General features: G+C 40.9%; 1 pseudogene; it reads right to left on the reverse strand.

Moving 5' to 3' along the window:
• Positions 1–1607: 1607 nt before the first annotated feature.
• Positions 1608–16326, reverse strand: part of LOC131198263 (macrophage mannose receptor 1-like) — a 55755-nt pseudogene continuing 41036 nt past the window's right edge.

The following is a 16326-nucleotide window of genomic DNA, read 5'->3' on the forward strand; positions in this document are numbered from 1 at the left end:
GTGGGGGTACAGGGCAATTCTGGACCTCAAAAGACTGAACCGCTGCATCATCTACAAGCAGTTCAAGATGCATTCACTTCAGTCCCTCTTGGATGGTGTAAGAGAGGGTGACTTCTTCACTTCTATTGATTTTACTGAAGCTTATCTTCATGTCCCCATTTTTCCAGGACATAGGCAATATCTCCACTTTTATTACGCAAGCTAGCATTATCAATACAGGGCCTTGCCCTTCAGCCTATCGTCAGCCCCAAGGGCGTTCACAAAATTGTTGGCTGCCTTGGCAGCGCACCTCCAGGCTCTTCCCATGTATGTCCCGTGCTACCTGGGTGACATCCTGATCCATCCTCTGAATCCCAGGCGTGTGAGCTTCTCAGAATCATTATCCAGGTGCTTTGGGACCACGGGTTTTCCATAAATATCAATAAGAGCCATTTGTTACCAACTAACTGGTTGCTGCATTTAGGAGCAGAGATAGACACCATTGAGTGCAAGGTACACCTCTCCCAAGAACGGCAGGTGAATATAAAGGATTTCGTGGGTTGGATCAGGAGTGTGCGGCCACAAATGTGGCGTGAGTGAGGCAAGCCTCGCTGGAAGAGGTCTGCCATGTGACTACATAGTTCTCTCTATCCCCTTTCATCAAACACTATAAACTGGACTGCTATGCTTTGGCTGAGGTGGCCTTTGGTAGACGGGTCCTCCAAAGGGTACATGCTGATGAGGGGACCTCAGACCGAGCTGCGGCCCACCTGTAAGGACAAGACCACTTTGGTATGTCCCATTCCTGGATACTATCTCCACTATAATGGAGAAGGCGTTGGTCCTACCTGATATACTCCTTCTCCTTGAGTGGAGACAGCATCCAGCCCCACCCTAGTGACCAGCTGGTCTAGGTCAATTGGCGGGTGAAACTTCTAACCAAGAATGTCCAGTATCTCTATGCCTTCACAAAAAGCTGGAGATCATTGCTGTAGGTGTGCCCTTGCAACTTTGGCAAACTCAGTCCTATTGGCTAGCAGATGAGGACAACCCATTCCTGAATGCTGTCTCCACTCAATGAGAAGGAGCATATCCGGTAGGACCAACACCCCATCACTTACAGAAATAAATCAATTCTATGAAAGCATTTAGTCTTCAAGGTCCATTTAGAAAATTGTCACATATATGTCAAGTTAGGTGCTTAATTTAGTGATCTTGGCACTTACAACATTGATAAAGGAGCATCTTTATGACTAATCTTTGCATTTATGACCTTAAGATCATAATAATCAAAGTTGCAGTTTGGCTTACTGATGTCTTTGTTTAAGAATCAAGTCACCAATCCCAAATATAGTTGCTAAACAGGGACCACCTGTATCCATAACACCTTCTATACTCACAAACTCCTTTTCTTGAGTTCTTTATCTATGTGACAATTTTTCCAAGTATACAATTTTAAATATAGGGCTTCATTGTAAATGTATAGATTCTGTTCTTACCTCTTTGCTGCTTAGTCCAATCCATACAGGCTCCTTGTATTTGAATACTTGCAGCCATAGGAATGATTCTGCATAGGGGTCTACAATGGTGGCAAGTTTTGAATTTTCAGATTCACATTTCCTCTTTGCTGCTTCCCAGGTCATCTTGGGACCAACCATAGAATAGCTGCTATTTCCATAACTGATATAGTGAGATACTGGAACTGTTGCTTCAAAGTAAGGTTCAGGACCTTAAAAAAAAAATCAGTCAAGATCACACACAGTTCTGCTATTTTTTTTATTCTGAAAACCCTTAATATTTAATTTTTATCTTTTCTTAAAATATCCTCTCAGTTTCATACCATGAGAATACTTCATTGTAGAAAATCAAAATCACATTAAATAAATAGGAGAACTTCTTGAGGCATAATATTAAATTTATATGTTTAGTTAGTCCAAATATGTGAATTCATGAACTCAGGATATTCGCTGAGTACCAGTACAAATATAAACTTAATTATTCAGGCTATAAGAACTTTCAGTCTAGATATTAGTTTCAAAAACAATTTGATTGACTTCTTGCTTCATTAAATCTCTAATACAAGAGCAGGAGAGCGCTTTCTTGGAAATAGTTTTGGCCTTTTGGCTAAATAATTGATTCAATGCTACAAAAAGCCTTTATATTGGGCTTTAGATATTTGGTATCATGAATATGTTTTTTAGTTCACTTTATTTAAATACTTCCTGAAATTAATGATTCTGTGATTTAAGTTTACAATTTCTATACATTTCTTCACAATGTACTTTCTTGGTTAGCATATCCGACTTATTGCAGTCTTACTTGGCTCAAACAAGTTCGTTCCCCACAGGTTTTTCTTTTGATGTATATAACGTTTATTAAAACTTTTTAAAAAGAAGATAAAAACTAATACAAACTAATATTCAATAGAGGGAAAAAATAAAAATAATTAAAGAAACTTAAAAAGTTTAAGAAATGAAAAATAATTGAATAAAAATAGGAAGAGAAGAAATAAAATACATAAACAAATGGCTTGCAATAATCCTCACAGAAGTTATAACTACACATAAACACACATATATAGTATATTTAACTTCTCTGTCTCTTTCAGGATGCATATTTCTCTTCTTTGTAGAATCTATACCTTCTAATCATCAAAATCAAAGATAACTGATTCACTTTTTTCAATTTTTGATATTAATCTGTAGAAATTATCTAAATTAATTGTTTAATTTAATTTAATTTCAGGCAGAACAATATCCATGAACATTTTTTGCAAGACACCTACGTAATACCCAAGAAAGAAAAATGAAGAAAGAAGGCATAAGACCAACTACTGCATATGGCACATCCTTCCATGCATCAAAAATATTTGGAAGAAGTAGAACTGCAGTTTCCAAGATTTAGAGTGGGCATCACACACTGCCCAGATATGAGAACAAATCATGCTTTGCAAACATTGCTTGGAGGTGAGAGATACTTCTAATGTAATCAACTAGATTTCCTGCCTGGATTGCCTTTGTGACTATGTAGGACAGATGAAGAGGAAGCTAACCACCTGATTGCAAGAACACAAGCAAGAGGTCAGATAATTATGGTAAGCTCACACTGTCATGAACATCCAATTTTGCAGCTACTAAGATTGTTGACTAAGCAGATATGATTGAGGCTGGGAAATGAGTCCCTTGTCAGTCAATAGGAATGCTGATTTACTACCAGCTTATTAGGTCCTTTGTAGCCCAGCATGTAGCAGCACAAGAAAACAAGAGGACATCAATATACCAATCAACCAATAGGAAGCCACATCCAACCATACACCACATAAATCCAGTGACCAACCCAGATTGGATCCTACAAATTAGATGTCCTTATTTTCTGAAACTGAATTATTTTCCAAGACTTCTATAAACTTACCAGTGGTTTTTTGGCAGATGTAGCTCCTCTTAGAAGAACAGGATCCAACTCTCCAATATCCTGCAAGCCTTTCAGGCTTTCTCAGCATAAAAACGCAATCACCCTACAATATTTATGCATAGCAAGAAAGCCAAATGCAGTCACTGGTATCATGATTGGAACAATCTTTCTGGAACCCCTCCTTTATAATCTCAAAAGACAAAAAAATGTGGGGTTTTTTTTTTGTTCCTGATAACTATATAAGATGTGAGTATCTGCCATTTGTCATAATGTCCTATAGAATCTAGCACAGAAACATCCTGAAGCATAGTCAATAGAAGCATTTGAGCCTCCAAGTAAGATGTTGCCACTGCCTATAGTATAGAACTGGAAAGGGGAAAAGGAAGTCAATAGTTTCTAACAGCAGTCTTTAATGAATTTTTATAGTTGGGGTACTTCATGAAAATAACGGATTGTGTAGAACATTCTGTTTTAGGCACAGGAAACATTTAGACACCCATCTCTTCCCAAAAGTCCCAGTGTGCATGTACAGAGCCACTACATTATGTTTCTTTGGCAAACCCATCAAAAGTGATCTCTACACATATACAGTCATGGAGACAAACTGGAGAAGCCTTCAAAGATGCCACACTGGCCCTTCGGGGCACCAAGATGGAAAATGAGTTCTTTGCTCATGTCACCAAGCTTTGCCCTTTGGGATACTGTACACAAGTCATTGCATACATCGAAGGTAAGCAGCCATGAGAATCAAATCTCTTCTGTGAATTTGAAGGCTGTAGCAAGATTTATGGGTCAGGGATTCTAAACCGGGCAGAGTCATTTCTTCTCCATACTTATTATATATTTTTATTTCTAAATTTCATTTTACTGGATCATTTTCTTTAAAGGAGTGTTGGCAATAGTAAAATTCTCCAAAACATAATATGCAACGGCATATTTTTCATTCATAAGTAGAGAGACAGGAGTAAGACTGAATTTCTTTTGGTATTATATCACCCTCTATTGATGAGGAGAAAGCACAGCAGACTTTTCTTATTTAACAGACAGAAAAGATCTGAGTTATCATATCACACTGAAGGATTGGTCTAAAGAACCTCTTACTTTACATTTTAAAGTATGCATGTTGCCTCTGAAAATCCTATAGAAGATTTCAGACGGGATGCCCATAAGCTTAACATTCTGCCTCCTTTGCCTAAGACAAGCTAAACACTTGTGGCAAACAGAACTTTAGTGTACACAGATGCAGGACAGTTGGGTCAGAGGGAGTTAACTCTGCAACTTCATACAATATTCTTCCAGTGAAACTCTTATCCCATTGGCAATATGAAAAAAAAAAAGTAGAAAGAAAAACTGTCCCAGAGACTTTTGAGAGCAACTTTACACTTCAACATCTTAACGGTAGTTTAATTAGTGTGTTTTGATGCTTAGATCATATTCTGAGCTCAAATGTTTCAAATTACCTTTTTCCCCAATAAGGGTTTTTTATAAACTCTTCACGATCATTATTCTTTTCTTTTTTTTTTGTTTACATTTATACCCCGCCCTTCTCCGAAGACTCAGGGCGGCTTACAATGTATAAGGCAATAGTCTCATTCTATTTGTATATTTTTTTACAAAGTCAACTTATTGCCCCCCCAACAATCTGGGTCCTCATTTTACCTACCTTATAAAGGGTGGAAGGCTGAGTCAACCTTGGGCCGGGCTCGAACCTGCAGTAATTGCAGGCTCTGTGTTCTAATAACAGGCTTCTCTACTGCCTGAGCTATCTTGTTCTAGACTCGGTTTATTCATTTATTCATTCATTAAATATATATGGCCAGCCATCTCACAAAAAAGGGACTCTTTTCTGTATCATTGCAGAAATTCAGCATCAAGGAGATTTGTGGGGAAATAGAACAGGAAAAAACCCAACAATTTGGACTTACATTGGTTAAACGAGGTGACCCTTTAGCCAGTTTGTAAAATAGACTCCACTCCCATCAGTCCAAAGGAAAAGTCCATGCCGATTCTTGTCACTTAATCCAATCCAAGTATCACCAGCAGCACTTTTTAAATTTACTGTGAGAAAAGCTGGGGGGAAATGCAGATATATTTTACAATAAATTATTTGGCAGATCCATTATTTATTATATTTTGTTCCATTCTTTTTAAAATTTACTTTGATTATGTCAGATTTTAAAAAGTGCTTTATCAAACTCTGCTCACATACAATGTTTATGACAGCCATCATTTCTATGTTCCTATCTTAAGATCCTTCCATATACAATTTGGAAGGATGTCAGGAAAAATGCAAGGATACAATTTTGTCTTTTGCTTTAAACTGCTGCCATAAATTGAGTTATCCAAATTGTAGCTTCCATCTCATGTTCCTGATGTTTTAGTAGCTATGTCCACTCCCATTGCTTGTCCGTAAATCCAATTTTCCTCTTATTAGGTAGCAAGTCACTGGATACCTCTAGAGGTGTTACTAACTTTGCTGTAATTGCTGTCTCTATTAGATGCCCTACTGTTTAGCACACTTGGGTGTTTAAGCTATTTTACTTATTTATTTTAAAAATTTATTTGCCGCCTATCTCGATGCGTGGCTGCTTAAGGCAGCTTTCAATATTTAAAAATAAGAAAATAAAAAGTGTTTAAATGGAACAGGAATAAAATAATAGAATAATAAAATAAATAATGAAAAAGAACAAAATGAGAATACATGGATATGATAACCAAAAAAAAAAAAGGATGGATAAAGAACAAAGAGCAAAGAGGGTAGAGGTGAGTCTGCCATCAATGTACTAGCACCTCCAACTATGTTGATGTTATTATGGTTTGCCCAGTGGCTCCGGGTGGTTTACAAAACTACCCCCAAACAATAAAACAGCAAAAATAATAATAATCCCATAAAATAGCACAGACAGTCAAACCAAATCAGTGAACAATAACATGAAACCGTAACAGTGGCTTCATAACCAATTTTGTTGTATACATGACATACAATGACAATAAAGGCTATACTATACAAATTCACTACTCTAGGCCTGGGATCAGAGCCAGGTCTGAAGAGCTGTGGGTCAGGCTGCCGTCAATAGCTCTGTGAACTACTGATCCAGAGGATGGAGGCTGCAACAGAGAGGGAGCACAAGATGACAATATAAGGGACCTGGAGAAACTGTACCATACTTGGCAATCAGAAACAACTGAATACAGCCAGATAGCCAAGCCTCATGCAATGAAAGGCTTTATAGGTTATAACCAAATCCGTAAACTGCACCTAGAAGTTATTGGCAATCAATGCAGCTCACATAGCAGTAGTAGTTTATAGGTTAGGGAGAAGCATTCGTTATTACTTGCACTTTTGCATTTTGAACCAGCAATAGCTCCTGGATGGTCTTCAAAGGTGGCTCCATTTAGACGGCATTGTCCAGTTGTCCAATCATGATGAGTAAAGGGTATAATGAATCCTCACAAAGTATCCTGGTGAAGAGGTACAACTGGCACACAAGATGAACCTGTGCAAAGCTCCCTTGACCACAGAGTCAACCTGCTGTTTAAGCAGGAGCTGGGAATCTAGGTGGATTCTGTACCAGTTTTGAATGAGAAAATATAATGCAACATTATATTGTAATGAAATACCAATGATGAAAATGTCCCTGACCAAGATGAACCTGTGCAAAGGTCCCCTGGCCAGATGTCAAACTGCCATTAAATTAAGAGCTTTGAGTTTTAGAAGACCCTCCAGTTGGCACCAGTTTGAATGAGGAAGTGTAGCCCCATTCAAAAAATGTCCTTGACCAAGCAGGACCAAATAACTAAACAGTTGTAATTACTTAGTCATGTCAGGATTGACCTGAACTCTGCTGTTCCCCAGGCAGGCTCAAACAGCCATCAATCACTTTGTCGATCTAACCAAAGATTGAGATATAAAAATGGCTATGATGATGCTGAAGCCTGAACCAATGAATGAGCTCACCTCACCATATAACCCATACTTTTTTTTATTTATTTATTTTATTTATTATATTTGTATACCGCCCTTCTCCCGAAGGACTCAGGGCGGTTCACAGCCAGTAAAAACACAGTACATACAATACAAATTTAAAAAAACTATATAAAAAACTGATTCAATAACGGCCTAAAAATTTAAATACAATTTAAAACCCCATTTAAAACCCTGATTAAAACCCTGAAATTAAAACTATGTTCAAGCTAGTCCTGCACGTCGAAACAACAGCGTCTTCAGCTCGTGGCGGAAAGTCCAGAGGTCGGGGAGTTGACGAAGCCCCGGAGGCAGCTCATTCCAGAGGGCGGGAGCCCCCACAGAGAAGGCCCTCCCCCTGGAGGTCGCCAGCCAACATTGTTTGGCTGACGGTATCCGGAGGAGGCCCTCTCTGTGAGACCGCCCTGGTCGGTGTGAGGCTACTGGTGGCAGTAGGCGGTCCCGTAGATACCCCGGTCCTAAGCCATGGAGTGCTTTGAAGGTGATAACAAGCACCTTGAATTGGACCCGGAAGATCACTGGGAGCCAGTGCAGACTGCACAGGAGAGGTGTCACACGGGAGCCACGAGGTGCTCCCTCTATCACCCGCGCAGCCACATTCTGGACCAGTTGAAGCCTCTGGATCCCCTTCAAGGAAAGCCCCATGTAGAGAGCATTGCAGTAGTCCAGACGGGATGTAACAAGGGCATGGGTGACTGTGCATAAGGAAGCCCGATACAGAAAGGGGCGCAACTGGCGTATCAGGCAAACCTGATAAAAAGCCCCCCTGGTGACGGCCGTCATATGTTCTTCTAAAGACAGCCGTACACCCAGATTGCGAGCCCTTTCCATGGGAGCCAATGACTCGCCCCCAACGGTCAGCGATGGAATAGCTGACTGTACCGGGCCGCCGGCATCCACAGCCACTAGGTCTTGGTGGGATTGAGTCTGAGTCTGTTTCTCCCCACCCAGATCTGTACGGCCTCCAGGCACTGGGACATCACTTCAACAGCCTCGTTGGGGTGGTTAGGGGTGGAAATATACAGCTGAGTATTTTCAGCGTATAGGTGACAACTCACTCCAAAACCACGGATGATCTCACCCAGCGGCTTCATGTAGATGTTGAACAGAAGAGGCGAGAGAACCGACCCTTGTGGCACCCCACATAAGAGGTGCCTCGGGGCCGATCTCTGCTCTCCTGTCAACACCTTCTGCGACCGGTCGGAGAGGTAGGAGGAGAACCACTGATGAACGGTGCCTCCCACTCCAAGTCCCCCGAACCGGTGCAGCAGGATACCATGGTTGATGGTATCAAAAGCCGCTGAGAGATCTAGTAGGACCAGGACAGAGGAACAACCTCTGTCCCAAGCCCTCCAGAGATCATCAACCAACGTGACCATGGCTGTTTCCGTGCTGTAACCAGGCCGGAAACTGGACTGGAACGGATCTAGATAGACGGTTTCATCCAGGTACTGGGGCAACTGACGTGCAACCACACTCTCAACAATCTTCACCACCAAATGAAGGTTGGATACAGGACGGTAATTTCCTAAAATAGCTGGATCCAGGGAGGGCTTCTTGAGGAGGGGCCGCACCACCGCCTCTTTCAAGGCGGTAGGGAAAACACCCTCCATCAAAGAAGCGTTCACAATTCCCTGGAGTCAGCCTTGTGTCACCTCCCGGGTGGCCAGTACCAGCCAGGAGGGACACGGGTCCAGTAAACATGTGGTCGCATTCAGTCCCCCCAGTATCCTGTCCACGTCCTCAGGAGCCACAGAATCAAACTCGTCCCAGATAGTAACCCCAAGACCTGCCTCTTCCACCCCGCCTGGATCTACCCAATCAGTGTCCAACCCTTCCCGAATCTGAGCGATTTTATCAAACAGATACTGTCCAAACTCTTCAGCTCGACCTGTTGAAGGAGCGAGCGGGTCACCCTAAACAGGGTGGCTGGGCAGTTATCTGCTGATGCAATGAGAGTGGAAAAATATTCCCATTTCGCCACCCTCGTTGCCACTAGATAGGTCCGAATGTAAGACTAGTGTACGATCAGATTCAGAGCGGCTGGACCTCCAGATGCTCTCTAGGCATCTTCTCCGGCGCTTCATCTCCCTCAGCCCCTCGGAGTACCAAGGGGCACCGGGTCAGAGGCTGCAAAGACACAACTCGGTCTAGAACACCAGGCGCCGTCCGATCCCAGGCGGCAACTAGATCCCCAGCCGAGTCGTGGGCCAAATCCTCAGGGAATGGCCCAAGTTCCATCTGGAACCTCTCAGGGTCCATCAGGCGCCTGGGACGGAACCAACAAGTGGGTTCCGTCTCCCTGCGGCGGGGGTCGGCGGTTCGAAAGTCCAGTTGAAGGAGCGAATGATCTGACCATGACAAGGGTCTAATAACTAACTCCCCTAACTCCAGATCATTCAACCACTGGCCAGAGACGAAAATCAAGTCCAGAGTGTTTCCCCCGATGTGAGTGGGACCATCAACTAACTGGGTCAGCTCCAAGGCCGTCATGGAGGCCATGAACTCCTGAGCTGACGTGGATGCCACCCCCACCAACGGTAGATTGAAGTCCCCCATGACCATAAGTCTGGGGGTCTCCACCACCGTCCCGGCGATCACATCCAGCAGCTCGGGCAGGGCTTCTGTCATGCAGCAAGGAGCCAGGTATGTGATCAGTAAACCCACCTGCATCCCCCGGCCCCACTTCACAAGGAGAGACTCGCATCCGGCTATCTGTGGCACAGTGGTCTCCCTCGGTTCTAGACTCTCGTTGATAACAACCACCATCCCCCGCCCCTACCCTGGGCCCTTGCCTGATGGAATGCATGGAAACCTGGTGGGCACATTTCTACCAGGGGAACCCCCCCTTCCGTGCCCAACCAGGTCTCCGAAATGCCAATCAGGTCCACGCCCCGCTCCTGTATAAGATCAGCGATGAGGGGGGCTTTATTTACAACAGACCTGGCATTGCATAACATCAGACGAAGGTCCAGCCTCTGGGGATTTAGGCCACTCGGGAAACGGGAAACTGCCGGGGGACCGGAGTGTGCAATCGCTCGTAAATAGCGAGTGCGCACTCCCCGAATCTGATATGGGCCCCCGCGTCCGCCATACCTGCCCCTTTACTTTCTATATAAGTTTCTGTTTATACCTTTCAGATAACTATGGGAGTGGTGATGGTTGTTCTTAGTCAATATAACCTTTAAATGTAATGAATAAAACATAAGGATATGTGCTGCTGCTAAAAATAATAAAATAATTTTACTAAATTCTGCTTTGAAAATAATCCAGCTAAACACTTGTAACTGCTTTAACTAATCCTTAACTCATATAATATTGCCAATGCACACTTTTATATTATTGGAAAATTACTTTGGATTCTTATTGCCCTTATATTTTCAGCATGGCAATATTTGAGTTGGGAATGAGCGAAAAATGTGCATGGGCCATAAAGAAGGAGCATATCCTAAGAATTGTGGCAACATTTTCATATCTTTCAGCTCTTCCCAAGTGGCAAAAACCTATAAACTGAAGCTTAGGAAAAAAGATTGGGCATAATAATTCCTATAAAAATAATTTAAGAAAAGATTACTATATTTTAAAAGAAATGTTAATAGTCAATATGGTTTAGAAAGGTGCTTGTACCTTGAACAGCTTTGTTTGCTATACTAGCCAGGTTTCCTTCTAGGTTTCTGCAGTGCTTACGTGCAGCGCTCCAGTTTTTCTTCTCCTCTTCTCTGAAGCCAAATATTTGGAAGCACTAGAAGAATAAAAATCCCTCCAAAAATCCATTAATCAAGAAAGGACTAATTAAGTAAAAAGTAATAGAAACAACCAATGTATAATCATCAATCATAAACTGAAATCACAATTTTTAAGGAAAGCTTAGGAAGTAATTCAGGTAATAAAATTAAATTCCCTACATTCTTTCCAGAAAAATGTAATCTAAGCACTAATAAAAGTTAACATTTTATAACTTAATTATATGCATTCATATCTGCTCTATGTGACATAATTAACTTCTTAATATTTTTGTATTGATGATAGTTACACAGCCAGGTTCGTCACTGCTGTCTTACTTTGGGAACACTCAGGAGAGAGGGATTGATGAAAAAAGAATGTGCCCAAATCTTTCAAAATCTTGGTGGCATTTGAGAGACAATTCCTGCCAACAACTACTTCAGTTTCAACTACAATAACACAAGAGCTACCAACAGATTTAAACTTAATGTCAACCGCTCCAGTTTGGATTGCAGAAAATATGATTTCTGTAACAGAATTATCAGTGCTTGGAATGTATTACCTGACATTGTGGTCTCTTCTCATAACCCCAAAAGCTTTAAACAAAATCTATCCACTATTGACCTCACCCAGGGGTGAAATCTAAAAATTTTCCCTACCGGTTCTGTGGGCATGGCTTAATTGGTGGGCATGGCTTGGTGGTCAGATGGCTCCGTGGGCATGGCCAATAACAATAAATAATAAAAATAATAAACAAAGTATAAAAAAACAATAAGAGGTAGCAAAAACCAACTTTCACACTTTACACACACACAACACAACACAACACAACTGACTCACAAACAATGTAAACGCAGCTGCGCTTCACACCACATAGCCACAAAAAGCTCAAAAACCAACTTTCACACTTTACACACACACAACACAACACAACACAACTGACTCACACACAATGTAAAAGCAGCTGTGCTTCACACTTCACATAGCCACAAAAAGCTCAAAAACCAACTTTCACACTTTACACACACACACACAACACAACACAACACAACACAACACAACACAACTGACTCACACACAATGTAAAAGCAGCTGCACTTCACACTTCACACAGCCACAAAAAGCTCAAAAACCAACTTTCACACTTTACACACACACAACTAACACACACACACACACAATACAGCTTTCTGAGATTTTTTGTGTTTGTGTAGTTAGAGTGAAACACTACAGAAACACACAAAATCTCAGAAAGCTGCACAAATATTTTATTTTATTTTATTTTATTTTATTTTATTTTATTTTATTTTACTTTACTTTACTTTACTTTACTTTACTTTACTTTACTTTACTTATTTTATTTTATTTTATTTTATTTTATTTTATTTTATTTTATTTTATTTTATTTTATTTTATTTTATTTTATTTTATTGTGGACTTCAAATCCCAGAGTTCCTCAGCTAGCAAAGCCAGCCAGTTGATCACCGAGGAAATAGATTAGCTGAGTGATTGATGCTGTTTGGCTGAAACTGAAACTGCTTTCGGGCTGTGGCCATGCGTTCCTCAGTAATCAGGTAAGTGCCTTAGAATCTCTACTCTTACTTGTAGAAAACATGTTTTCTACAAGTAAGAGTACAAGTAAGGTTCTGCTGTTTTTTACTTTTAAAGGCCTGTTTCGGCTGAAGCAAAACCAGCCTTTAAAAGTAAAAAACCCCCAAACCTCTGCAGATGGTGCGGCTCAGCAGAGGCAGGGGGCAGGGCCAGGGATTTTTGCTACCGGTCCTCCGAACCAGCAGCCGCCATCGCTACCAGATCGCGTGATCCCGTCCGATCCGGGAGCATTTCACCCCTGACCTCACCCCATTCCTAAGAAGACTCTAAGGGGCGTGCAATAGAGCACAAACGTGCCTACCGTTCCTGTCCTTTTGTTTCTTTCCATATATATATTGTTTTCTGAGGTTTTCACGGGTGTTTGTATGTAGGTCTTTGGTTATTCGGGTTTTCTCCCACGTAAAATTGGAAGTGTCTTGGCGACGTTTCGACGAAGTCTCATTCGTCATCTTCAGGCTTCAGCTTCGTGCTTCTGGGAGCAATGTGTAATTGCAGCTGTTTCTTCCTTTTTAACTGCTAGTGGGGGTTTGAACTGATTGGGTGGGAGCTTGGCTGTGCTCTGATTGGATAGGGGTTTTTTGTGCTCTGATTGGCTGGGGGTGTGTCCTGTTTGGGTGGGGGCTTGGTTGTGCTCAGATTAGTCTGAGTTGCAGGGGGATTTGAGCTGGTGAGCTGCACTGCTGCTGCTGTTTGGCTTCGTGCTGCTGTTTGGCTTCGTGTTCGTGGTCGTGCATATATAAAAGGCACCACAGACAGAATCAGCAAGATCCTCCACAAACATAACATCAAGACAGCATTCTGCACAAACCAAAAAATATCCACCATCCTAAAAAACCCCAAAGACAAAATTGAGTTAGAAAATCAAGGAGTATATGAAATCCCATGCACCGCCTGCCCCACCACATACATCGGACAAACCAACAGAAGAATAAGTGCACGCATTGAAGAACACAAGAACTCAGTCAAAAAAGAGGAACCAACTTCTTCCCTGGTCGAACACCTTAAAGCCACAGGACACGATATTGACTTTAAAAAGACCAGAACTATCGCCAAAACTGAACACTTTAACAACAGAATAATCAGAGAAGCCATCGAGATAGAAAAACGCCCACACAGCATGAACAAACGAGATGATACCTCCCGCCTACCAGCCATTTGGAAACCCGCCCTTATTGACAAATGAGTCCTTAACACGAGGAATGACACCAGACCCACACTCACGAGGTCCACACAGGATGTCACCACCACACAACCACCCAGAAAGCAGACCCAAACCCACACTGATCAGGAAGCACGACCAAGGACCAGAAGCCAGACCGCAGCTGCAACATTAACCATTTCAAACCCCTCCAATCCATACATGCAGCAGACTGACACTCACTACGAAGATGTAGCATGACCACGAACATGAAGCCAAACAGCAGCAGTGCAGCTCACCAGCTCAAATCCCCCTGCAACTCAGACTAATCTGAGCACAACCAAGCCCCCACCCAAACAGGACACACCCCCAGCCAATCAGAGCACAAAAAAAACCCATCCAATCAGAGCACAGCCAAGCTCCCACCCAATCAGTTCAAACCCCCACTAGCAGTTAAAAAGGAAGAAACAGCTGCAATCACACATTGCTCCCAGAAGCACGAAGTTGAAGCCTGAAGATGACGAATGAGACTTTGTCGAAACGTCGCCAAGATACTTCCAATTTTACGGGAGAAAACCCGAATAACCAAGACCTACATATATATATATATATATATATATATATATATATATATATATATATATATATATATATATATATATATATATATATATATATATATATATATATATATATATATATTCTGAGGTTTTCACGGGTGTTTGTATGTAGGTCTTTGGTTGTTCGGGTTTTCTCCCGTGTAAAATTAGAAGTGTCTTGGCGACGTTTCGACAAAGTCTCATTCGTCATCTTCAGGCTTCAGCTTCGTGCTTCTGGGAGCAATGTGTGATTGCAGCTGTTTCTTCCTTTTTAACTGCTAGTGGGGGTTTGAACTGATTGGGTGGGAGCTTGGCTGCGCTCTGATTGGATGGAGGTTTTTTTGTGCTCTGATTGGCTGGGGGTGTGTCCTGTTTGGGTGTGGGTTGTGTCTTGTTTGGGTGGAAGAAACAGCTGCAATCACACATTGCTCCCAGAAGCATGAAACTGAAGCCTGAAGATGACGAATGAGACTTCGTCAAAACGTCGCCAAGACACTTCTAATTTTACACGGAAGAAAATCCGAACAACCAAAGACCTACATATATATATATATATATATATATATATATATATATATATATATATATATATATATATATATATATATATATATATATATATATATATATGCTTATACTTCCTTGTTTCTTCTTATATATTTGTTTATACATTATATAATCTTTTAATGTTATGCTTGTATATATTGTTTTGATAAAATAAAATAAATAAATAAATAAAATAAATAAATAAACAATTCAAGGAAGGAAGACTCTTCAGATGATACTGCTTATAGACATGTCCTCTGAAATCACAAGTTACCAGAAACCACCCCCTCCCCAATAATTATGATCTGGATTTGAAATTTCATGGCCATGTCCCTCACAGTCAGAGCATTTTGGTTGCTTGGCAACCAGCTCACACTTACTGCTGTTTGCAACACTCCATGGTCACATGATCAGGATTTTTTTTATTTTATTTTTTTGCTGGAAACTGATGTTTGCTTCTAGTTTCTGGCAAAAAAATGTTCATTGCAGAAAATGAGTTCATTTAACAATCATGGATTTTGCTTAATAACTGCTGCATTTGCTTTACTACATTTGCTTAATGACTGCTGCAAAAAAAAGTTATAAAATCAGGTTGGTCACACTTAATGGGTGGCATGACTTATGACCATAATTTTGGGCTCAGTTATGATTTTAAGTTGAGAACTACATGTAATAAATGTTAACAAAAATAATAGGGAAATAGAATGTGAAAATATACTTTAAGTTACATTTAGATTTTATGGGAGCAGAGCAAAAATGTCATTTACCTAAAATGCTAAATATATTTCTAAAAAAACATGGCTCTTTTAGTATTGGCAGCATTAATATTTTTTGTTGTTTTATTGTTGCAGGTATTTCTATTTTGTGGCTTAGTTACTTTGTTCAAATATTATACCTAATACAATAGATGTAATATAGGAAATGAAGAATCTCTTGCTCAACTACCTGTGTTCTTAAGAAGTCTAAAAAGATCTCCTATGGCAATCTCCATGTATTAGCATACATATTGCCTTTAGGATGTTTGAACAGTGATGCTATCTCAAAATTTTTACAATTGCTATATCAGTTACCTTGTCATTAAACCAAAGCCAGCCTTCACTGCACCCTTTTGGTGTTGCAGGTAATGTCGGTGCTGCAGTTGAACGGACAGAGCTATTGTGTCTCTCGCAGATGAAGCTTTTCTGATCACTACAGTTTATATCATTCCATACACCTGGTGAAAGAGATTATATTGTCAAGATTAATTTATAAATAGCAACCGTGTTGCAACTGAAATAATGAGGATGAGAATAATGCAAAGTGTAACAGTATATACTGAAATCCTACAGTATTTG

The sequence above is a fragment of the Ahaetulla prasina genome, chromosome 4 (genome assembly GCF_028640845.1).
Source record: "Ahaetulla prasina isolate Xishuangbanna chromosome 4, ASM2864084v1, whole genome shotgun sequence".
Classification (NCBI taxonomy): domain Eukaryota; kingdom Metazoa; phylum Chordata; class Lepidosauria; order Squamata; family Colubridae; genus Ahaetulla; species Ahaetulla prasina.